The sequence below is a fragment of the Nyctereutes procyonoides genome, unplaced genomic scaffold, assembly GCF_905146905.1.
Source record: "Nyctereutes procyonoides isolate TBG_1078 unplaced genomic scaffold, NYPRO_anot_genome, whole genome shotgun sequence".
NCBI classification, from domain to species: Eukaryota; Metazoa; Chordata; class Mammalia; order Carnivora; family Canidae; genus Nyctereutes; species Nyctereutes procyonoides.
Window position 1 is genome coordinate 14544259 of NW_026575082.1, and position 22947 is coordinate 14567205.

The 22947-nt window shown below is 48.2% G+C and overlaps 1 protein-coding gene across 2 annotated transcripts in view; it reads left to right on the plus strand.

Moving 5' to 3' along the window:
* Positions 1 to 1396: 1396 nt before the first annotated feature.
* Positions 1397 to 22947, plus strand: part of LOC129514475 (E3 ubiquitin-protein ligase RNF152) — a 79878-nt gene continuing 58327 nt past the window's right edge. For both annotated transcript variants that reach the window (XM_055333045.1, XM_055333043.1), the window contains exon 1: positions 1397 to 1596. The gene's annotated coding sequence lies outside the window, so the exon portion shown is untranslated. The remainder of the gene's footprint in view (positions 1597 to 22947) is intronic.

The following is a 22947-nucleotide window of genomic DNA, read 5'->3' on the forward strand; positions in this document are numbered from 1 at the left end:
CCAAGCTCCTGGTCAACATCAGAGTTTTCAATACTCTCATTAGCTTCTCATTAAAAAAAAGAAAAAAAAAAGCCCTAAATTGGAGGCCAAAAATAAAGACTTCTATGGTCTTCTGCTTCAAGTATACCTGAGGCTTTTCAGACACGCAGCTAGCTTTCACTCCTGCCAGGTGCACAGTGAGGATATGACTTCAGAGGACAAAAGGACACAGGTTGGCCAAGTGAACACTTTCATTTGGAGCTTAAGAGAGGACTGACACCCATCAAGCTATAAAGCTATAAAGTTGTCTCTTGGTGACCGATTTCTGTAGGTGCTTGGTGACAACACATTTGGAAACACTGTTAACAGGTTTTACTTGTGGAACAAGACAAGGACGGCCAGTTGAGTACATTTTGAGTTTTACTGGGTCATCAGAGCCCCCCGAGGGTTGGCGGGGTTTTCTTTTCATTTTCTTGGCAGAAGCACTTCAGTGAGCTGCTGGGAAAGGTCAGAACGGGAGCTCGCTCTTTGTGGACAAGACAGCAGAACGGGGAGCCAGCTCCGTTCCAGCCGCCGGGGAAAAGGCTGCGAGCTCTGTTGTTGGGACTCAGGGCCACTCGGTTAACCGGGCTGCTGGAGGTCCAGGCACATTGGTAGGCTTAGCTTTACCAGACTCACAGAAGAGAGTTCTGGATCTTCATTCTGCAAGGAAATCCTCTAACAAGGCACCAAGGAGCATGGGTACCACCCTCTGCCAGCGACCCCCTGTCTTCCATTCTTCAATTTTGCAGTCAACCCAAGAGGCAAGGGACCCACGTCTTTACATTTTCTAGGAGGAACTAGTCATTCTAAGCATGTTCCCTCGGCAGGAATTGGGTGTCAGGGTGGAGAAGAAGGTGGGCCCCGTGGTCGCACCCGCCGCAGCACCTCAGGACGCGCACCTCTCCCCCGCCCCGGGAAGCCCGGGGGTGGGGCGTCCCTTCGGTCTTCCCCTTCGCAAAAGCAGGGCCGCTCCCTGCTTGGATGATGCGAACTTTTAGGGGCAGCCAAAAAGTATCTATAGCGGCGACGCGGATGCCAGGGCAGGTTCTGGAACCGCAACGCGTGGACTGGACCCCGGGCCGGGTTCCGGGGCCTCCGGTCCCGCCCCGCCGGCCGCTCGCGGCCTCCTCTCGCACCTGCTCGCGGCTCAGGTCCCCGCGCGCGCGGGGGAGGCCCCGTCCAGGTCCCGCCGAGGGCGCACGTGGGCACGGGGTGGGCGGCTCCTCCGTCGGGGGTGGGGGTGGGGGTGCGATCGCGGGCGGACAGACGGACGGACGTCCAGGACCGGCCGCCGCAGGGGGGTGGAGGGGGCGGAGCCGCCGGGAGGGGCGGTGCCGCGGGGCGCGGAGCCCGGCCTCCCGCCCCACCGCCCTCGGTGCCGGAGCCTGGGCGGCGACACAAAAAGCTCCGGTCGCAGCCGAGCGCCTGGCGGCGGGGTCCGGCCGGGAGCGCCGAGGGCGGCGGGCAGGTGGGCGCCTCCCGAGCGGGGCCGGGCGCGCCGGGTCCCCCCCGCGATGCTGCCGCCGCCGCCGCCGCCGCCTCTGTGGGGAGCGCCCGAGCCCGCTGCGGAGAGAGGTCGGTGACTTTCGGTTCGCTCTCGGCTCTGCACCCCCCACCCCGGGCCGGGGCGGCGAGAGGGGCGCGCGGGGAGGGATGCCTGCGCCCCCACGGCGGCCGCGCCGGGGCCGGGGGCGCGGGGCAGGGGACCCGCCGCCGGGTGCGTGGGGCTCCCCCGGGGCAGGGGATGGGGGCGGGCCGCGGGGGGCCGGGGAGGGGCTGCGGGGCCCGGCGGGGCGGCCCCGGGGCGCCGGGGCGGGGGTCCCCGAGTTGCGTTCCTCGCGAGCGCCGGCGGAGTTGGGCTGGCGGCCGGGCGGGGGAGCGGCGCTGCCGGCGGCTCGGCGGAGTCCTCGGATGCCCCCTGGAGCTCCAGCCCCGCGAGCGCGCCCCGGAGGGTGCACGTGCGCGCGCCCCGGCCGCGCCCCCACCCCGCACGCGCCCGGCCGCGCCCCCACCCCGCACGCCCCCGCCGCCCCCCGCCGCCCCCCGCCGGCCGCGGGCGAGCAGGTCCCCACGCCCCAGAAGTTGCCCTCGCGCGCCGCTCGGCGCCCCGGGAACCCCTCTGGGGGGCGGGTAGGGGAGCGGGAGCGGTGGCGGGCCCGAGGTTGGGGGTCTTTTGTGCGCCCCACGTGCCCCGGCGCCTGCTCCCGGAGGGCAGCGGCAGGACAAAGCAGGACGCGGGGGGCGCCGCGCGGCGTGGGGCCGAGCAGAGCGGCCGGGCGGGGACGCGGCCCGGGGGCGGCGGGCAGGTGCGCGGTGCGGCGCCGGCGCGTGTGTCGGGGTGGGGGGCCGTAGCCCCGTGCGCTGGCACATCTCGCTCGTGTGTCTTTGCCCCGAGATGCTCTTCTTCGCCCCCTCGCGCGGCTTTCTTCCGGCGGGGCTACACTTGCCGGTGGAGGCTCTACCGCCGGAGGAGAACTTGGGGGCGGGGGGGACTGCAGCGGAGGGGGAGGAGGGGGTGTTTATCCCCGGGAGGCAATTAGGCGGCGTTACGCCCCCTCCGCGGCCCCTCGGCGGCCGGCGGGCCCCGCGCACCCCCCCCCCCCCCCGCGGCGGCCGGGGACGCTGCCTGGATGCCTCCCCCGGCTGCGCGAGCCTGACCCTTCCTGCGCGGGTTTCACTGCAGGCTGAACAAAGCTCAAGCTCAATTGTGCTTCCTGCTTGTCAGCCTCCTGCCTCCCAAACGCGTTACCATTTCCACTTGATGTCATCACGCAGGAGGGGGTGAAAGGGCCTCGGTGACAGCTTCAGGTAACCCCCAGCAGCCTGCGTAGCCGCCGGGGTGTCTCGGGTCATTTGGGCCAACGGCGTCTGCACGCGGCCGCTCGGTTGCTTTCTGCACGACCCCGTCGCTTTCCTGCCCGTGTGGACAGCGGGGGGCTGCCGCTGACTCCCGGTGCTGAGGAGGAGATTGCAAATGCCTCGAAACCTTGCTTTGGGAGAAGTCGTTGAGGGCAGGGGTGCCTTTGGGCTCGATTCCGTTCCACCCGGTTTGCACTGCTGGGAATTTGGATGCGTGGAGTACGGAGGCAATTGTATCCGAGCTTGGGGTTTGGATAGATGCCGGCTTTCTTATCTGTAGTGATATGTTTTGGCTTCGGTCTGTTCGTGGCTATCGCTTGTTGAAAAGGTATCATCGTCAGGCCGATTATAAATTTGACCAGCGCTCAATTAGGGCATTGGTCAGATGTAGTAACCTTCTTATGAAATAATGCCTGTCCTGCAAGCCTTCATTGTAATAGTGTTTGCAATCTCGGGAGGGACGTGCCAGCAGCAAGTTACTGGGAGGTGGAACCGAGGGCGGCGGGGAGAGCAGAAAGCCACCAGAAGCAGAGCTTTAGTTAAGTTTCCATTTACATAGCCATGAACCATTAGGCTCTCAGTCTGCATTTTATCTTTAGGTTGTTGGTTCTTGTCCAAAAACTCTGGCCTGCCCCTTTCTTTCCAAGGATAGTTCTGTTTCCATGTCAGCCTAACTCAGTCTGGGGTTATCTTGATGGAGCACAATGAAAACGTCACCTTCAGACGTGTCGGATCACCTTGGCATTGGCATTGTCTCCTAGAGGGCAGAGTCCTGGCACCCCGCACGCCGAGCCGGGAAGGAGGATGCTTATGGAGGTGGACTCAAGGTTTATCTTGTAGGAAGAAGGGATCGCTGGGGGCCCAAGGCTCCTGGTGCTCTCTCTGGCACTGCAGCAACAGCAGCGCTGTGTCTGTGGCAGGCTGTCCCCTCGCCATCCGCCCCCCCAACACCCCTGCACCCCCACCCCAAGCCCTTGAAAAATAAAATTAAAAAACTTGAAGGGTTTGTCATTCACCTCTAGGGGAGTCCTGAAAGGTGACTTTACAAAAGCCCAAGTGCCACTGGCATGTGTCCTTCTACTCAGAGCATCCAGGAATCACTAGGAGAAGTAAAGGAGTTAGCTGGTCCCAGCTGAGACAAAGACCGCCGCTTTGGGAAGACCAGATTTGCAGTGGTGCTCGGATAGAGGTATTTTGACAAGTAATTTTTTTTGTCAGCAGTAATGCAGGGTGTGTGCTGTGTTCCTGCGAGAGGAAATGCCACGTGATGGGATAATAAGGAGTGTAATAATGCAATAGAAACAAAGGGTGTGGTTTTTTTTTTAATAGAAAAAATAAATACCTCACACACAAAATTCCACATGGGAAAACAGCTGCCCGCACATGTAAATGCACGTCCAAGAACAAAGATAACCATACAGCAGCGTTAGGTTTCACTGTGGCTGTAGACTGTGTGCAGTAATAAATCATAATAAAGTGTTGTATTGATGCTTATTTTGTTTTTTTTTTAGGTGGAGGCTCCCCACCCCCAGACGTCTGCCGTAGTGTGTTTAGCTGTGGGTTGGGGGAGCCCAAAGGGTTATTAGACCAACCTTTGCCTCCAGTGCCCGAGTCCTTTCTCCACTATTTGTTTAATTCATTCAGCAGATGTTTATCAAGCACCTGATAAATAATAAGCTCTGTGAGAGATGCCCAGGGGTGGGGTGCGGGGTGGTGCTGTCTGGAGACATAAATATGAACCACCTTCAGGGAGCTTATTGAAGACTTGATTCTAATTAAGTTCCATGGAAGCTGGGGAGAGAGGAACAAAGGGTGGTATTGGACTTCCGAGGGAGGGGCATATGATTGTTGAATGCCTCTTTCATCGGGGAGATCACTACTTCCTAAGTGACTGGACCTGTTGTCAGAAGGTGACCTTTTCTTCATGGTCTTTAAACTCTTCAGCTGAATTCCACAGGAATGTTTAGATTTCGCCATTGTTGAAAGGTCATTCTGTTTCGTTCCTTATTCCCTCAGAGTTGCTTGAACCCGTCTGTCCTGTCTGAACCCTCTGCATTTCAAAGAATTACTCGAATTTTGAAACAAACTCTGCTTTTTTTTTTTCTAGTATTGGATTGAGAAAACAGCTGGGGGAGAGGCACTTTTTGCAGGCTTCTCCCTTTTTCTCCACAGTGCTGTTATTGGCAGTTTAGGTTCAGTTATGCTGCAGTAAGAAATCACCTCCAGATCTCAGTGGCTAAATACAATTTCTTTCTTTCCCCGGCTGTGTGTCCAGCGTGGTCAGCAGGTAGGCCCTGCTCATCGTAGTCACTCGAAGACCCAAATCGATGGAGGTATGATCTTGAGTGTGCAGTGTGGGAAAGGAAACTGTGGAGGATCTTGCTGTGTGAGTGACACGATCGGACCCAGAAGTGACTTGCATTGCTTTGCACAGCTAGTCCTGTGACCCCATTTCAGTCACAGTTCAGTTTCTCTTGTCCTGAAAAAGGGGGCACTGGATATAGGTGAGCATCACTAATGACTGCTACAGGTCACGCGGCCCAGATGAGGTTATAGAGTGTGTTCCCGTGGGGCTAGCTCATGCTTTGTAGACACTGGATATTACGTGAGTATCAAGTGAAAGAATGAATGATAAATATCTTCAAGGCTCTGGTCCTACCCCAATGTGGTATTTACTGATATGTTGGTATTATATTTACTAGCATGATTGTACACTGATCATCAAATAAAAAAAATTAACAGTGTTCTCTCTTGTTGCCTGTTTTAGTAGTTGTTTATTCTGAAGTGCTAGGGCAGGAGATCGTTCTAGGGTTAGTTCTAGGAGGTTCTGTGCTTAGCATTATGTAATAGAGAGCTGGTACTTACAGACCTTCTTTCCCTCACCATCTGCCTCTCGTCTAAGACTTCCTGAGTTCATTGGAACAGCCTGGGGTAGAAAAGGAGTGGCAGTGGGCCTAGTGTCACACGGGGGCGGGGGGGGGCGGCCTCCCACAGCAAAGATCACAGGGCCACAGAGGAGACTTCACGAGGGGACAGGAACGTGTGTAGAGTGGCCTTGGGTCTCCCCCTTGTTACTCCGATGTTTAGAAAAAAAGCATTTTGGACGAGGGACATTTTCTGGTCACAGGCTCAGCAGAACACCCAGAGTTCTGGGACATTCATGCTTCCATCAGCAAATCCTGTTGACAACCAGGGTGATAAGTTTTCAAGCCTTCCATGTTGCCTTGTCCCTAAAAATACTTGGATGCTGAAGAATAGGTGTTGCGAGGGTCGGTGGATTAAGTAGTTGGTGGCTCCTAGAGAGATTTGGCTGTAGGAGGGGCTGGTTACTCAAACAGCTCTGTTCATGTTGTGATAAATGCAGGCATGGATTGGAATTTTTAGGATTAGAGAAGTACCTTCAGCCGAAGTGTGGAATTTATTTTTTTAAAAGATTTTATTTATTTATTCATGAGAGACACACACAGAGAGAGGCAGAGACACAGGCAGAGGGAGAAGCAGCTCCATGCAGGGAGCCCGACATGGGACTCCATCCCGGGTCTCCAGGATCATGCCTTGGGCCGAAGGCGGTGCTAAACCACTAGGCCACCTGGGCTGCCCCCGAAGCGTGGAATTTAACCGAATAGAATGGCTCTGGCTCAGGGATCACCTTGCTGAAGCCACCTTTATAAAGCAGCTCTCCCTAGCCAGGTGGTAGGGTGGGATGACAGCGGGCCCGAGTTACAGTGCCTAGGGGACATTGAGCGAGTCACAGTGACTCGGGGACATCGGCCTTCGTCTAAGAATGCGGAGGCTGCCCTCTGCTCCCCTCGAGTGACAAAACATTGCACCCCAAGGGAGGGAAAGCTGGAAGCGAGCGGCTGAGAAGCCAGCCGGGAGCACCACCGGGAGCACCTCGTAGAGCCCATCGGAGACCCCGAGCCACCCGGGGGGCGGTTCAGCGGCGTGGGGTTGGGCTGAGGGCATTAAGTCCAGAGGAACTAGTCTTGAAATCTATTTGGGAAGCTCCAGAAGACACTTCTGTATTATGTTTGGCCTCCGAGTGCTCGGCCCTTGAACTTCATAACGAACTTGGCCGACCAGGTGGGGGACACTTGCGGGGTGAATGAGGTGCCCGGCCTCGGGCCGAAGTAACCTCTAGAAGCCCGGAGGGAGGCGGGCGGGGGCCTTCCTGCTCCTCTCCTGGCTTCGTGAGCTACCTGTGTCCCAGCGCCCGCCTTAGGGATGGAAATCACCATTTGGATGAAAAGAATACTCCTTTTAGGTTTAAGGATTTTTATTTTTTATTATAGTTTATTTTTTTTTAAGATTTTATTTATTTGTTCATGAGAGACATACGGAGAGAGGCAGAGACATGGGCAGAGGGAGAAGCAGGCTCCCTGCAGGGAGCCCAATGCGGGACTCGGTCCCAGGACCCTGGGATCAGGACCTGAGCCAAAGGCAGATGCTCAACCGCTGAGCCCCCCGGGTGCCCCATGTTTAAGGATTTTTAGGAAAATTTCTGGTTGACTTGCTGTCATGGGGAGACTGAAGGCCAGCAGCGTTGCAAGGCCAAGCAACTTGCAGACAAGGTGACTTATTTCTCCTTTGGGTGGTCCTTGGAGCCTGTGGTTTTCCGGCCTAGAGCCTATGTGGCTGCGGAGGCCTGAAGTCCATTTGTTTGGTGGAAATTTTTTTGGGGGGCTCCCATGATCTGCTGGGAGCGGAGGCCCTGAGTAGGCCAGGACGCCTTCTTTCCCACTGGATCCACTTCTTCGTGCACACAGGAGAGTCCTTGCGAGCATCCTGCGTGATAAAAGCTATTCTGACGTCACACAGGCTGCTGGGCTGCCAGACTTCACCAGAGAAGGTACTGACCCAATGCAGGGGGGCCACCGGGAGGGGCAAAGATGTGGGGCCATGGTCTGTGCTGGGATTTTTCTTTCTAGTCTCTCTTTCCTACCTTCCAAGGAAATGTAACTTCCCAGCCTCGCTTTCCGTTTATAAGCCCGGATCAGCACGCTTAAGACGCTCCTCACTGGGGTTCTACAGGCATTGAGGAGATTTTGGCAAAAGCATTGATAGATACCATGGAAATAGGGAGCATTCTATTTTGTTTTATTGTTTTTTGATTTTATTTATTCATGAGACACACAGAGAAAGAGGCAGAGACACAGGCAGAGGGAGAAGGAGGCTCCATGCAGGAAGCCGGACGTGGGACTCTATCCCAGGTCCCCAGGATCAGGCCCTGGGCCAAAGGTGGTGCCAAACCGCTGAGCCACCCGGGCTGCCCCATTTTTTAATTTTTATTTAGAAGATTTTATTTATTTATTCCTGAGAGACACACAGGGGGTGGGCAGAGACACAGGCAGAGGGAGAAGCAGGCTCCATGCAGGGAGCCTACGTGGGACTCGATCCCGGGTCCCCAGCATCATGCCCTGGGCCGAAGTTGGCACTAAGCGGCTGAGCCACCCGGGCTGCCCAGGAGCATTCTTAACAATACTGGAATTGTGCTGATGAACGGGTGAACTGTCCCTCTCTAGTGACAGTTCCTCTGTCTCCCTCCATTTCCCTTCCCTCCTGCCACATCTCAGCTGAGGACTTTATTTCTCTCTGGACCGTGAGTGGGTACCTTTACCTCCTGGCTTTCCCCACGGTCCCTGTTACGACGCTGATACCCTGAGGACAGTAGGCCATTTTAGTTGTTCATTCTCTGCCTCGATACTTCTCAGTGGCTTCTGTCTTTTGGGGATGCAGTTCGTATTTTGTAGCCTTCCCTTGAAAGCTTTCCCCACCTGGACCCAGGCTTCCTGTCCATTGCTGGCTTTGGCTCTGCCCGACTTTAAAATGCCACATTCGCTGGGCTGGTTAACCCACTCTTTCCCAGAAATGCTTTGCATGGCTTGTTTTAAAGTTCTGGAATATTCTGTGGCCTACAACATCCTCTCCCTATACTCTGCTTTATTAAAGGTGTGACTTGGGTCTTAAGTCTTCTAAAAAAATATTAATTCTGTAGCTTTAGCCCATAGCAATCCTTTGCTCCTCCAAAGTTCTCTGACAGAATTGCCTTCATCTCTCATTTTCAAGAAAGTCATTCATTCTACAAAGGGCACTTATCATACATAGATGGCCTTGTATTATCACCTAAGATTGAGGGGCCCCCTCCCTCCCTCCCTCCCTCCCTTCCTTCCTTCCTTCCTTCCTTCCTTCCTTCCTTCCTTCCTAGATTTAATCTATTTATTTGAGAGAGAGAGAGAATGAGCGGAGGGGAGGGGCAGAGGGAGAAGCAGACTCCCCACTGAGCATGTAGCCCAACATGGGATTGGATCCTAGGACCCCGTGATCACGACCTGAGCCAAATGCAGATGCCTAACCGACTGAGCCACCCAGGCGCCCAGTCTTTTTCTTTATGTTTACTTGCAAAGAACAGAAACCCACTCAAGCTAGTTCACAAAAGGATGTGAATGGAACTTTTCTAGTCACTGCTCAGCTGGAGGAAAGGGTGAGGGATCCAGTTTCCTCAAAGGGGGCCTTGGAGCTGGAGGATATAGGGACTGAAACCAGGAAGATCTCATTTCTCTTGCTCCTTGGAGATGAATACTCGATGAGGTTTGAACCTATTTTATATTCCCCACCATGTGTGTACAGCATAAGGGCTCAATAAATACTCAATCATTGATGAATCTTTGACAGCACAGAAATGATTTTGACCTACAGTGATAAAGGAATTATAGATGCTTTTGGCCGTAGACTTAAAAGGAAGTTAAGAAAGAAACTTCTTTTTCCTGATTTCATTTATTTATTTGAGAGAGAACGAGCACACACAAGTGGAGGTGGGGGGGGTGCGTTGGGAGGAGAGGAAGAGGGACAAGCAGACTCCCCACTGAGCGCACAGCCCAACTCCAGGCTCTATCCCAGGACCCTGAGACCATGACTGGAGCCGAAATCAAGAGCTGTCCACCCAAACGACCGAACCACCAAAGAACTCAAGGGGAAACTTATTTTTAAGAGCTTCCCCTACTTGCATTAATCGTGATTAAATATTGGATCAAATGGGAGTTGCCAGGCTGCAGTGTGCATTTCAGTGGTTGGGAAGTGAATATTCTTGTTGAGGGTCATCCTTCTAACAAAATGAATTGTTATTGGTAATCTGTTTTTCACCCTCAGTTTGTCTGCTTCTTCCAAAATGACAGCACAGCGCACAAAAACATCTTCTCCTTGGGGACATATGGGACTTTACATCCCACAGTCTCAAGAAGCAGACTGTGCGGTTTGGGCTTGACCCCAGTGGATGACAATTGTCCACCACTGGCTGGCATAGCTCCCTTCGTAATTAGCTTGTAGCCATAAATGCCTTTGTGATAGACATCTGGTTTGCTCTACCTCTTTTGATTTTGGAATATTCATTCACATGATAGAAACTCTAACCCTCAGAATGCTTGATCATTACTAATGGCATTATTATGAAAGAGGAAATGTGTTTAGCTGCTTGGAGAGAATGGCCACGAATACATTAACATCAAAATAATGTTCTCAGTTTGAGGGATAATGAGTGGAGCTGACATAAATGTCTCAAAAACAAAGTATTTGGTGTGATAGTCTTTTCCAGTTGCATTGCTCTGGGCTGGGTTTGTAAATTGCTTCCTTACAGATTAATATGAGGTTAAAGGTGGTTGCGGAGAATGTGGATGGATCTCTGTACCTTGTTTAGAGAAAATGCCCTTTTGTTGCATGAGACATAAGGACTATGGTCATTTTAAGTGAGTAATAGCTAATTCAACTACATAGGTAGAGAACCACCTTTATCAGGGGTAAGTGCTTGGCCATCTGGTCCTACTTCGTCATGTTAACACTTAAGAAATCTAAGGTAGGAATCAATCTAGTCACCTCTGGTGATGGGTAAAATAACATTTGAAACACTGAGAATCAAAAAAAAAAAAAAAAAAGAAAAGAAAAAAGAAAAAACAATGAGCTGAACAAAAGAAACCCTGAGAATCAATGATTTAAACTCCATATTAGGTGTAACATTGTATATATTAAATTTATTAAAAAATTCAGTGCTTGGGATCCCTGGGTGGCGCAGCGGTTTGGCGCCTGCATTTGGCCTAGGGCGCGGTCCTGGAGACCCGGGATCGAATCCCACGTCGGGCTCCTGGTGCATGGAGCCTGCTACTCCCTCTGCCTGTGTCTCTGCCTCTCTCTCTCTCTGTGACTATCATAAGTAAATAAAAAATTAAAAAAAAATTAAAAAAAAATAAAAAAAATTCAGTGCTTACCATTTGCTAAGAACAATTCTAAGTAAAATCCTTGCTTTGCCTTAGGTTAACGTACAAACTTCTAATTAGTTTGGTTTTCTGCCTTTTTATTTTTTTGCAATGTCAAAGCTAAAAGGGAATAGAATAAAAGAAATGTATCTGATACTCTTCTCTCTCAATTCTTTTTTTTTTAAATTTTTATTTATTTATGATAGAGAGAGAGAGAGAGAGAGAGGCAGAGACATAGGCAGAGGGAGAAGCAGGCTCCATGCACCGGGAGCCTGATGTGGGATTCGATCCCAGGTCTCCAGGATTGCACCCTGGGCCAAAGGCAGGCGCTAAACCGCTGCGCCACCCAGGGATCCTTTCTCTTTCAATTCTTGATCTGTTACCATACATACCCACCTTACTTGATCCTCATTCAATTGAGTGATGAAAAGCATGGAATTTTTAAAAAAAGATTTTATTTGTTTATTTGACAGAGAGAGAAAGAGTGCACAAGCAGTGGCAGGCAAAGGGAGAGGGAGAAGCAGGCTCCCCCCTGGGCAGAGAGCCCAATGTGGGGCTCCATCCCAGGACCCTGGGATCATAACCCGAGTCAAAGGCAGACACTTAACTGAGCCACCCAGGAGCCCCCCAAAACATGGAATTTTTGAAGCAAGATGGGTTCGGGTTCAAGTGTTGGCTCTGCCATAATGACCTTGAGTAAACAAAGTCTGACTGGGCTTTGGTGTCTTCATCTGGAGAATGGAGGACAGTCAACCTCATTGAGTTATATGAGAGTAAGTTGAATCATTTACATAAGATGCCTTAGCATATTGCCCTGTGCGTTGTAAACACTGCATAATGGCAACTATTATTAATGTCCCTTTTATTCAGCATCTACCACCCACCAGTCATGGTGTTGAAATCTGGAAATCTTGGGATGAGTAGCTGTGCTCTAACCTGAAGAAGCTCTTTAACTAGCCATGAAGATAACCACGTCCAAATAATTACAGCCCTTGGCATTTTTATGAGGATATGCTTTGTATGTCATGTCATCGGAGTCTTGTTGTTGGAGAGTCTTTGTAAAACTTTGCTTAAATGGTGTGGAGTTTAAAATGATAGGCCTTCTGGGGAAGAAGCTGGAGGATGCCGAAAGGCTCTGGGACAGCCTGCAGGCGATCGGGCCTTCTTCCTCAAAGAGCACCAACCTCCTTTCCTTCGTGGCCTCACTCCTCCCAGCCAAGGCAAGGGTCTGGTTTCTTGCGGGGTAAGATGACCCACTGACTCCACTTGTCAGGACTATGAGGATACCCAGGTTGAGGGGCATTCTGTTTTAAAACCAGAACAGTCCCAGGAGACCCAAGATGAGTTGATCACCCTATTTAGGGGTCCTCTCCTTCCTTGTTCTGTGGTGGTTGTTGTTGTTGTTGTTGTTTTTAAGCCTCCCGAAGCAGGCTTTTTGGACATTCCACATGGTTAGAGATGCAATCACCATCCGAAAAGAGGCAGAAGAGAACAGGATGGAGACACCTGCAGAAGGCCACGTGGCTTTGTCAGTCCTTTGACTTATGAATGTGCTTTTGGGGATAGGATCTTTATTATTATTGTTATTTTTATTAAAGAAGAGATTTCTTTAGCAAAGGCAAGAGAGGAAACTAGAGTTAGACAATATAACCATAAAGTTAAGGGGATCTTTTAAAAATGCTCTTTAAGCTGTAGTATTTGCTGTGCCTGGTAGGGTTGCTGCACAGGGCTTGGTTGGTACACCATAGACATTCAATAAATACTTGTTGAAGGAATGGTGGAATTTAATTTTGAGAAATAACTTTGAGAGCTAGGGTCCAATTCAGAGCTGGGTTGCTGCTGATCGTTGCAGGATTTCAGTCTGGTCCCTCTGATGGCTAAGTTGAAAATGCATGACCCTGTATCTGCTCTGGGTTCCTCACTGTGCTGATATCTGGAGTGTAATTATGTAGGAGCTTTATTTATTTATTTATTTTAAAGATTGTATTTATTTATTCACGAGAGACAGAGCGAGGCAGAGGAAGAAGCAGGCTCCCCTTGGGGAGCCGGATGTGAGACCCAATCCTAGGACCCCAGGATCATGGGCTGAGCCAAAGGCAGACACTCAACCACTGAGCCACCCAGGCGCCTGAAGCTTATGCTTTTCTTGACAGTTTTTGGTTTTTTCTTCTTCTTGATGGAACCATGTGACACCAGCCGATGAGTCGCCTTGTCTTTTGTCTGCAGCTGGGATGCTTCTGGAACGTGCACGTGTTGTGAACCTAACGGTTGTGTGAAGGGAGTGCTTGTGTACACAGTGCCCAGTGCGTTCCTCCTCCGGTTAAGGGAGCTTTTTCCTGATGAGTCTGTTCATTCCAAGGGGGGGTTGGGAAGGGAAGCAGGCCTAGCTCCATACTACTGAACCCCGACTCCCAACTTGCTGGCATTTTCTCCTCCTGAATCTCCATTACTAACACATGGGATTGAAGGCAACTGATAAGGCCCTTGGATAAGCCACAGATTTTTCTGGTCTTTAGCTGATGGCTCCAATGATAACCCTTTGTGTTCTGTTTCTTTTTGGGAAGTGTAACTATTTATCTGGGGATGTTAGGACCTGCAGCAAATTGCCAGAAACAGTAATTAGTTTGCTAGTTCTGCAAACCCCATGCACATAGCACCTGAGGGCAATTGCTAGACATTTACGTCACTCTTTCAACTCGGATTCCTGTGTAATCACTATGCACACCAAGAAATCATATTCATTTCTGTTCCTGATAAGCCAGATTTCTTCAGGGCCTGTTGCTTCACCTGAGAAAAAGGTAAATGGTTTGTCTACGGAAGGGGAAACTCACAAGCAAGTAGAATTCATTTTATAAATTGCCGTTATTTCTACACACAAAGGCTAAATATTAGTTGACAGGAGTTAGTGGGGTTCTTTTGTGTTTTTGTTTTTTTGCAGAATCACTCATTTACTTTTTTTATTTCCCCCAATGGCAGAGTCAGAGCTATCAAAAATTACTTGTTCACACACCTCCAAGTTTATGTCAAAATAATAAAGTGTTTGAGAATTGCATCTAGGGCGGTCATTCTTCCCAACACGAAGTTCTTTGATTTGCAAGAAAAAATGTCTTCACTACGAAGTTAAAAGGAATATGTTAGATTTTACCCCAGATTTATGACACCTTATTTGTGGAACCGGTCCACGGAGGTGTCAAACCCTCTCTTTAATGTGCTTCTTAAAATAACATTCGCAGGAATCAAGGCCAGTCTGGGAATGGAAATTGAAAAAGAGATGCTGTCCGGACAATTTAGAATTCCTTGTAAATTAAGAGGGCAGTGATAATCAATTTTGAAGCATAAATGGGATCCGGCCTCTGTCATCTGGTTGCCTTGGCTTTCATTTTGTTCCTTGTCCTTGACTTGCTGCAGAGGGCAGAGCCATTCGATTCCGTGGCCACCCTGAGTAGAGGTGAATGGGGCTTCATGCAGATGTTCACTTTGGGACACCCCAAAAGTGGGTTGTTCCCCACAGTTCTCAGCATAGGAGGGAGCACTTCTGCACCGGCTGATGCTCCTCGGGTTCCAGAGTCCACTTCTCTCGGTTTAGCGTCTCCTTTGAGATTCTGACTTGGAAAGAAACAAATTTCTTTCCTTTATGAGGCTTTTTAGTGCTAGGTGACTGGTGTCGTTCGATATAATCTATAGTACTTAACAGCTAAATACACTTTGTTTTCCCAGAGCGGATCACAGCGAAAATGAGAAAAGGAGAGAGAGGGACAATGGTTTGAGGGAGGAAAAGTGAGTTAAGCGACTAGTGGGGTAAATAATTGTGTAGGAGTGTGGTATTTTTTTGAACTCAATTTTAGCTTCAGAATTAAGAACAACTGTTGTTTACATGGTGATATTGACTTCGTAATTAAAAGCATCTTGCCCAAAGCAAACTGACGTTGTTATTAATAATGCATGTTCTACAAAATGACATGGAAGTTTATCAGATGTTTCCCTTCCCAAACTGTGTTGGATTCCACAGTGTATTTCTGGGGGAGGGGTGGGGGGGTAACTATAGTACAGAGATAACAGGCAACGTTTATTATGTGCTTCAGGCTCAGTGCTAACTGCTTTAAGTGTGTTATCTGAGAGGCACTGGATCTGGAAAAGTTAGGTGACTTGCCCAAGGTCACATGGCGAGTCTATGCCAGAGCCGAGATACGAACCTGTGCGGTCTGGGCTCTTAACCGCAGCCTGGGAGCCACATTCACAGCTGGGTTCAGCATTGAAAGAAGCAATAAGTCCTTTTTAAAAAGTGGGTTGGATGTAATATAAGCGATCTGACTTCTGCACTGTTCCTGGGAACAAAGATGGGTGATTTTGGTCAACATCTCCCTGAATCAGTGTGATGTTGACTTTGAGGTCCTGTGGTTTGAAAGAGTCAGTGATGAGCTCTGTTGGGAAATTTGCAGTGAGATTTCTGACTATTAGCTGAGTTTTGCCCTGTACTAACAAGTTTCTATGTAGCTGGGTGATGTGAATTGTTTCTTGAAGGGCCACTTACCTGAAAGCCAGAGTATGTAGCTGCGAGCTTAAGACTTTCATGAATGCACTACTAAAAAAATATTGTTCGAACAAAAAAAAAAAAGCATTTCTTACAACCCTTCCTCTCCCAGTTTCTGCTTTGCCCTATACCAAGAGGAGAATAAATCCTGTGTTTTCATATTGCCAATCCTTTGTTCACGTAGCTCCTTTTACTGGAATGTCCTTCCCCTTCCCACAAAAACACCTTGTCTTGATGGAAAGCTGTAACTATATGCTTCCTTCAAGACTTCCTTCCCATTCTACTTGCTTTATGGAGTCGCCTCCAACTATATCAGGAGGAATTAGCTTTCCTTCCATTTGTTCTTTTTTAATCCCACTTTCCTCTGTGTGTGATAACCCTGTATGTGGTTGCCTCCCTGCTCCACCTGAGAATTCTCTGCCTGCAGGGACCTTGTCTTGTTCAGGAGTTTGGATGAATGGATGGAGGAACGAGTGAGCAAATGAATGAACAAACTTGAAGTGTGGATTTGTCGGGATTTTTTTTTTTTTTTGGTCGGGATTGTTTAGAGTGTATCTTAGTGAAAAACGGTGGTAGACCTGAGCATTGACATGTCATATGATTGTGGTGACCGGAGAGATGCTTATCAGAATCTCGGCATTATTGACATTTGGACTGAATGATCCTTTGTTGTGGGGACACTGACCTGGGCCATGTGGTGTGTTTAGTAGCATCCTTGGGCCCTACCCACGAGATGCCAGTTGCCTAGTTGTGACAATCACAGATGTCTCCAGACGTTGCTAGTGTCTCCCGTTGCCTCCTGTTGACAACCACTGTCCTAGACTACCTTCCATGTGTGGGTGGAGGGGAATGTGACTGATTCTCACCATGGGATGTGTGGAAATGAGAGACTGCTAAGAGTGGGGGTGCTTTTCCATATTTGTTCTCTTTCTGGTCTGCTGGCCAGCTGCAGGGGAGCGGGGTAGAATGGCTGGGCTATGCTGAAGCCACTGGATGGAAGAAGCCACTGGATGGATGGAAGAAGCCACTGGTTGGATAGAAGAAGCCACAGGATGGAAGAAGCCACAAGATGGATGGAAGAAGCCACTGGATGGATGGAAGAAGCCACTGGTTGGATAGAAGAAGCCACAGGATGGAAGAAGCCACAAGATGGATGGAAGAAGCCACTGGATGGATGGAAGAAGCCACTGGTTGGATAGAAGAAGCCACAGGATGGGAGGAAGAAGCCACTGATGGATGGAAGGAGCCACAGGATGGATGGAAGAAGCCACTGGATGGATGGAAGAAGCCACAGGATGGATAGAAGAAGCCTGAATGACTGCATGAAGCAGAACCTCGCTTACCAAGCGGCGTTGGAAAAAGGCCTGAAGAAGAGGTTACACCATGTATTGTGTTAGGCCAGTGAGATTTGAGGGTATTTGTTCTGGCGATCAGTCGCCCCTGCCTAACCTTCCCTGACATTTGGATGAAAGACCTCGTGGAAGCTGCCATGCCGTATTCCAGGTCATGTGAAGTAAAAACAGACATTCGACCATGGAAAAAGGGACAAGATATCTTTGTTTGTTCTTGTATAGCCTCAGCCTTAGTGCTAGAATTCTTTTAATTTCTGTATTTCGTCAGAAAATAAGATGATGGTAAATGTGAATTTGTTATTATTCCACTACTCTGACATGTGAATAACAAGCAATTTTGAGCTATAAATAATTTTAGTGAAACGTAATAAAACATCAAATGTTCCCTAGCAGGTTTCACTTCACCGTGTATGAATTTGCGCCTGTAATGCAGGTTCAAGTTGAATACTTGTGGCAATTTATGTATAATGCATTTTAACATTTTGAGGGGAAAATGACAGATGTTGATACCCTAGAGTCACAGCTGTTCCCCACACCATTAATTAATAAGTCACTATATGATGTGATGGGCTTTGAGACAGACTCTACGTGCATCGTCCAGCTGGATGCTGTGGTTTAGTGTCCTCTAAAAATCTGACCCCTGAAGCTTGCTTATCAGAGCAAATTCAGTGCATAGTTCTAGATTTCTTTTGCAGCAATGAATTGTATCTATGGTTGTATCCGCACTCAGCCACTGGCCAAAATGCCTAAGTCCAATGGTTTTGTTTGGCCCCCATCTGGATGACAACAGCAGGGTTGTTTGTGGGAGACAATGCCTGTTTGTGGGTGAGCCCTTGGCTGGCTGAAGGCTTTGTGCGTGACTCATTGGTCGAGGTGCCTGCTCTGTTTGCACAGCATTCAATCCGTGGTGCAAAGAGCTACCCCTAGTGATTTCACGGACCCATCAGTCAGTCAGAGAATACCTGTCAGGAAGTAGAGCAAATGTAGATTGACCATATTAAGATGGTAATGTCTCCTTTTTTAGTAAAAATCCTGCTAGGCATCTTAACTACCAAATATGTGATGCTTGTGTTTTTTGTTTTTTTGTTTTTTTTGGTTTTCTTTCCCCCAGATAGAACATTTTCATAGTAATAAGACTAGTGGCATGGGGACGCCTGGGTGGCTCAGTGGTTAAGCATCTGCCTTCAGCCCAGGGCGTGATCCTGGAGTCCTGGGATCGAGTCCCACATCGGACTCCCTGCATGGAGCCTGCCTCTCCCTCTGCCTGTGTCTCTGCCTCTCTCAGTGTCTCTCATGGATAAATAAATAAAATCTTAAAAAAAAAAAAAGACCAGCGGGATGGACAGCACCAGTTATATATATGCCAGTCTCTAAGTGATTTTGCATATAGTGCGTGCATAATTCTTACTACAGTCTGAAAGGGGAAGCACTTTCAATATCTCCATTTTAATTTGTCGCTTTACAAGAAATGGAGGCTAAATGACTTGCCCAAGGTCACAAGTGAGTAAATGCCAGAGCTTGGATTAGAACTCAGCCACCAAACAGCTCCAGAGTTGATGCTATAAGCCTCTGCAGTATGCTGCCTCGGAGTCTTCATTCTGTTCCGGAGACTCCTTTTCTCTGAGATGTTCTGTATTTTCATGAATTCAGTGAACATCTGTATATGATGGTTAAAAAGAGTTACTGATATTATTGCTTTATTTTTGGATTGTTTGAGCATAATTTCCCAATTTAGCTGTCAACTGATGCTCTTGTGTCTTCCATAATTCTTGACACAATGCTTCCGCATAAGAAAGCACTAACTTAGCACGTTGGTTTGATTATTTTCCTACAGAGATGCTGCTTTAGGAGGTCACCTCCAGAGAAGTAAGAATATGTATACCCAAGGAACTCACATGCCAGGTGGTAGTGGATGAAGTGGTACCAGAATTCGGAGGGGAGAGATTCCTTCCTGCTAAAGGATTTAAAATGGCTTTGTGCAAGAAGTAGCATTCGACGATGCTCTTGAAGCATGGGTAGTAGTCTGGACATGTGGGTGGTGAAGTGGGCAGCAGCCAGGTGGTAGGGGAGGGTGAATTTTGTCTTCTGGACCACAAATAATGCTTTATGACTACAGCAGGCAGTATGCAAGCCGGACTGGTAGGAAAAGGAATAGAATAGCTGGTGGGAAGGAGGCCTTTGGGATTTATTTGGCAGGAAGTCATTGATGGTTTGGAGGTTGGGGAGCTGTGCTTTTGGAAGCTTAATCCAGCAGCAGTCAATATGGACTGGAAAGGACAAAGGTGGGGAGACCAGTTGGGCTCCAAAGAAGATGTAATGACACAGACCTGAACCCCAGGGGGAGGGCCACAGGGATAGAAAGGATGCATGAATGCAAGAGGCGTTTCAGAGACCAGATTACTGGAATTTTGAAGGTCAGTTGAATGAGAGGTGGGAGCTAAACAGGTTTTCAAGTCTGGGTTACTGGTTGAATAATAGTAACAAATATAAAATTACATGGAAGCGTCCAGATTTGGAAGAAGTCAATGCTCTTTGGCAATGGCATTTGGAAGAGAGGTCGGAGCCGTACCTTTGAGAGTAATCCACATCCAGATGGCCATCGTGAGTCTGAGGTTGAACCATGTTGCCAAGTGGGAGAGAGTGCCTCTGAGAGCTCTGTGAAAGGACGCAGCTCGAAAGGGAGGTAGGAACAAGGAAAACAGATTTGTTTTCTGGAACAAAGGACACTTGCATGTATTGAAAACTAAAAGGTAATGTGTGACTTCATATTATAGTGTAGCTAAATTTATGTTTATTAGTCACAAATCGATTATGATTTCTTCTAGATTTAAGATATTTAAAATCTTTTACAGACCATGAATGAAGAGGGTTCCATCAGGGGGCCCTGCCTGGAATATTGGGAACCTGGTTGGATGATGCTCTGCTCACCTGAACTGGTGGCTAGGTCTGCCTCACCGGGCCCTGGGCATACTTAGGCTGGCCTGCCTTCCTCCTGTGGCTTCCTTTAGGATGCCTGCTTTCTTCTTCCTCTGCCCCTCAGTTCCAGTCCTTTGGTACCGTGCTCAAAGCCCATCTCTGAATCCCTGATGATGCAGACCTTTGCCACCTCCTACACCTTCAGACCTAGTGTAGGGCTGGGGGTGGCCGGCTGCTGAGTGATGATGCATGTGGCTTGTGTGAGGGCCATGCCTACCTTACGCATCTTTGCATCTAGGGACTTGGCTTATTTTTTTTACCAGTAAATGTTGTCATAACCTGTTATCTTATATCTCCAACTGGCTCTTAATCTCCTTAAAGACTGCGATAATTAATACTTTTTTATAATCCCATGCTATCTTGCATATGGTATCTTCATGCTACTGGTCGGTTAATCATCGAGAAGTTTTCTTTTTGGGGGCCACTGCCTTGGTAGCCGAGTTTTGTGTTGGCAATCAGAAATATGTTATGTTAGTCACGGCTACCAGCTTTGTTTCTATTCTGCTATTCAAAAGACATATTGACTGTCTTGGTTGATTCTTCTCTCTGGCCTGTGAATGCACTCTGAAACTAGCAGCAAGGGGACGGTATTGGGGCAAGTTGCCTGTAGTTCGGCCTTTGGTTTCGTGGAAGAAGTTGGGCGTAGGTTTTCAGGAACCAAAATACACTGGGAGTCCAAGTGGGTCAAATAGTGGAGGCCTTAGTATATAAATATATATATATTCTAAAATTATTTCTAAAATTTTATATTTCTAAATAAATATTTAGAAATAAAATATTTATATTCTAAAATTAAATATTGTGAGACAAAATTCTCTTAGTATGGCACGAGGAGTGGTCACAAATACACAGAATAAAACTACTTGTTTAGGTAGATTAGGAAAATACTTTGAAGATGGGAGAGGCTTTCATTTCTGTTTGTGAGGTCTGTTTACTAATACAATCTCTGCGCCATCGGCCTCAAAAACTCTAGTATCATCAGTGACAATTAGTTGAGATCTGCTGCCTGGCGCTTTGCTCTAGCCGGTTCCACTGTCTCGGAAAATGAGTCTGCTTTCTCTGGGTTCTGGGAAGGAACTTTATTCCTTCAGAGACTACATCAGGTGGACTGATGTTCAGAACGAATTGAGTACAATTGGCAGAAAAAAAGCAAACGGTGGGGGCCCTGCTCTTGTACCATATGAGGCCTACCTGTGTTTACGTGTGGAGGTGACAACATTTTGAGTAAAATTTTTTCTTCTTTTCTTTTTTTTTCTCTTTTTTCTTTTCTTTTGTTTTCTTGCTTGCTTAAGTAGGCTCTTTGCCCAATGTGGGGCTCAGACTCAGGATCCTGAGATCAAGAGTCACATGCTCCACCTACTGAGCCAGCCAGGTGCCCCTTGAGTAAAATTTTATTTTTTTAAATTAAATTAAATTTTTAAAAAAGATTTTATTTACTTATTCATAGAGAAAGAGAGAGAGAGAGGCAGAGACACAGGCAGAGAGAGAAGCAGAGAGAGAAGCAGGCTCCATGGAGGAGCCTGACGTGGGACTCAATCCTGGATCTCCAGGATCACACCCCAGGCTGCAGGCGGCGCTAAACTGCTGCGCCACCGGGGCTGCCCTTAATTTTATTATTTTTTAAAGATCTTATTTATTTGACAGAGAGAGAGAGAGAGAGAGCACAAGCAAGGGGAGCAGTAGGCAGAGGGAGAGGGAGAAGCAGGCTACCTGCTAAGCAGGGAGCCTGACGCAGGGCTCAATCCCAGGACCCTGAGATCATGACCTGAGCTGAAGGTAGACCATCAGGTGAGCCACCCAGGTGCCTCTTCTTGAGTAAAATTTTAAATTTTGAATATCTTTGAATGGAATTTATATGTTAAAGAATTTCTAACTTTACTTGGCAGTAGCTGAATCCAAAGCATTTTGCAAATCTCTATATAAGCTACCTAACCTAATTATCACAATAATTGTAAGTTCTGTTTGTAGCCCATTTTTTTGGGTGAGCAAACTGAGACCCAAAAAAGTTGGTAGCTTGGTCAAGATTATGCTCCCAAGGGGCAAAAGGAGCATGCAAACCCTGAATCTGATTAGTAGTAGCATTGGTCCTCCAACCATCGCGATATGGTGGTCCTTCCAAACTTTGCAGTAGTAGTTATAGAAAAGTACACGAAGAAAGCAGCTGCTATCAGAAACAAAATATACTAACAATAAGCGTCTTTATAGTAATTATTTGCTGGCTACAAAGATGAACATGATATTAAAAACGAAATACTAAAACTTTCAGAGTTTTAATTTTGGTCACTGTGCTGTAGTCATAATTGAGTTGTAATTAATTATCTTATTGTGGCTATTTTATTTCTACACTAGAAATTCATCTGGAAATTATGGTGCAACAAATAGCCGCTGGAATCATGATGGTGGTAATTACATCCGTGACATAATTGTGCAAGTATAGAGTAATGAGGTTATTTTGAGGGAAGTCCGCTTCAGTGGAATGAATAGTGAATGCTTTTCAAATGTAGAACAGCCAGAAAGGAAAGAGGCCTAATTATGGATTTGTAACCTATAATGGAAATAGGTGAGTTTTCAGGAATACTGTGGAGATAAAAAATTAGACTGCCCAGACGTAATTCAGAATTTTTAACCAGATATCACCAGGGCTATTAGTAATATTTTTGGCTCTGTTCCTTTTTTTTTTTTTTTTAAGCATTGTTAATTTTCAGCCTGTTGTTCAGTGAAGCCTCAATTTCTTTTTTTTTTTTTTAAGATTTTATTTATTTATGCATGAGAGACAGAGGCAGAGACACAGGCAGAGGGAGAAACAGGCTCCATGCAGAGAGCCCTATGCGGGACTCGATCCCGGGTCTCCAGGATCAGGCCCTGGGCTGAAGGCGGCGCTAAACCGCTGAGCCACCTGGGCTGCCCAAAGCCTTGATTTCTAACATTGGAAGTAACTTAAATCCCCAGATTTGCTGCCCTCACT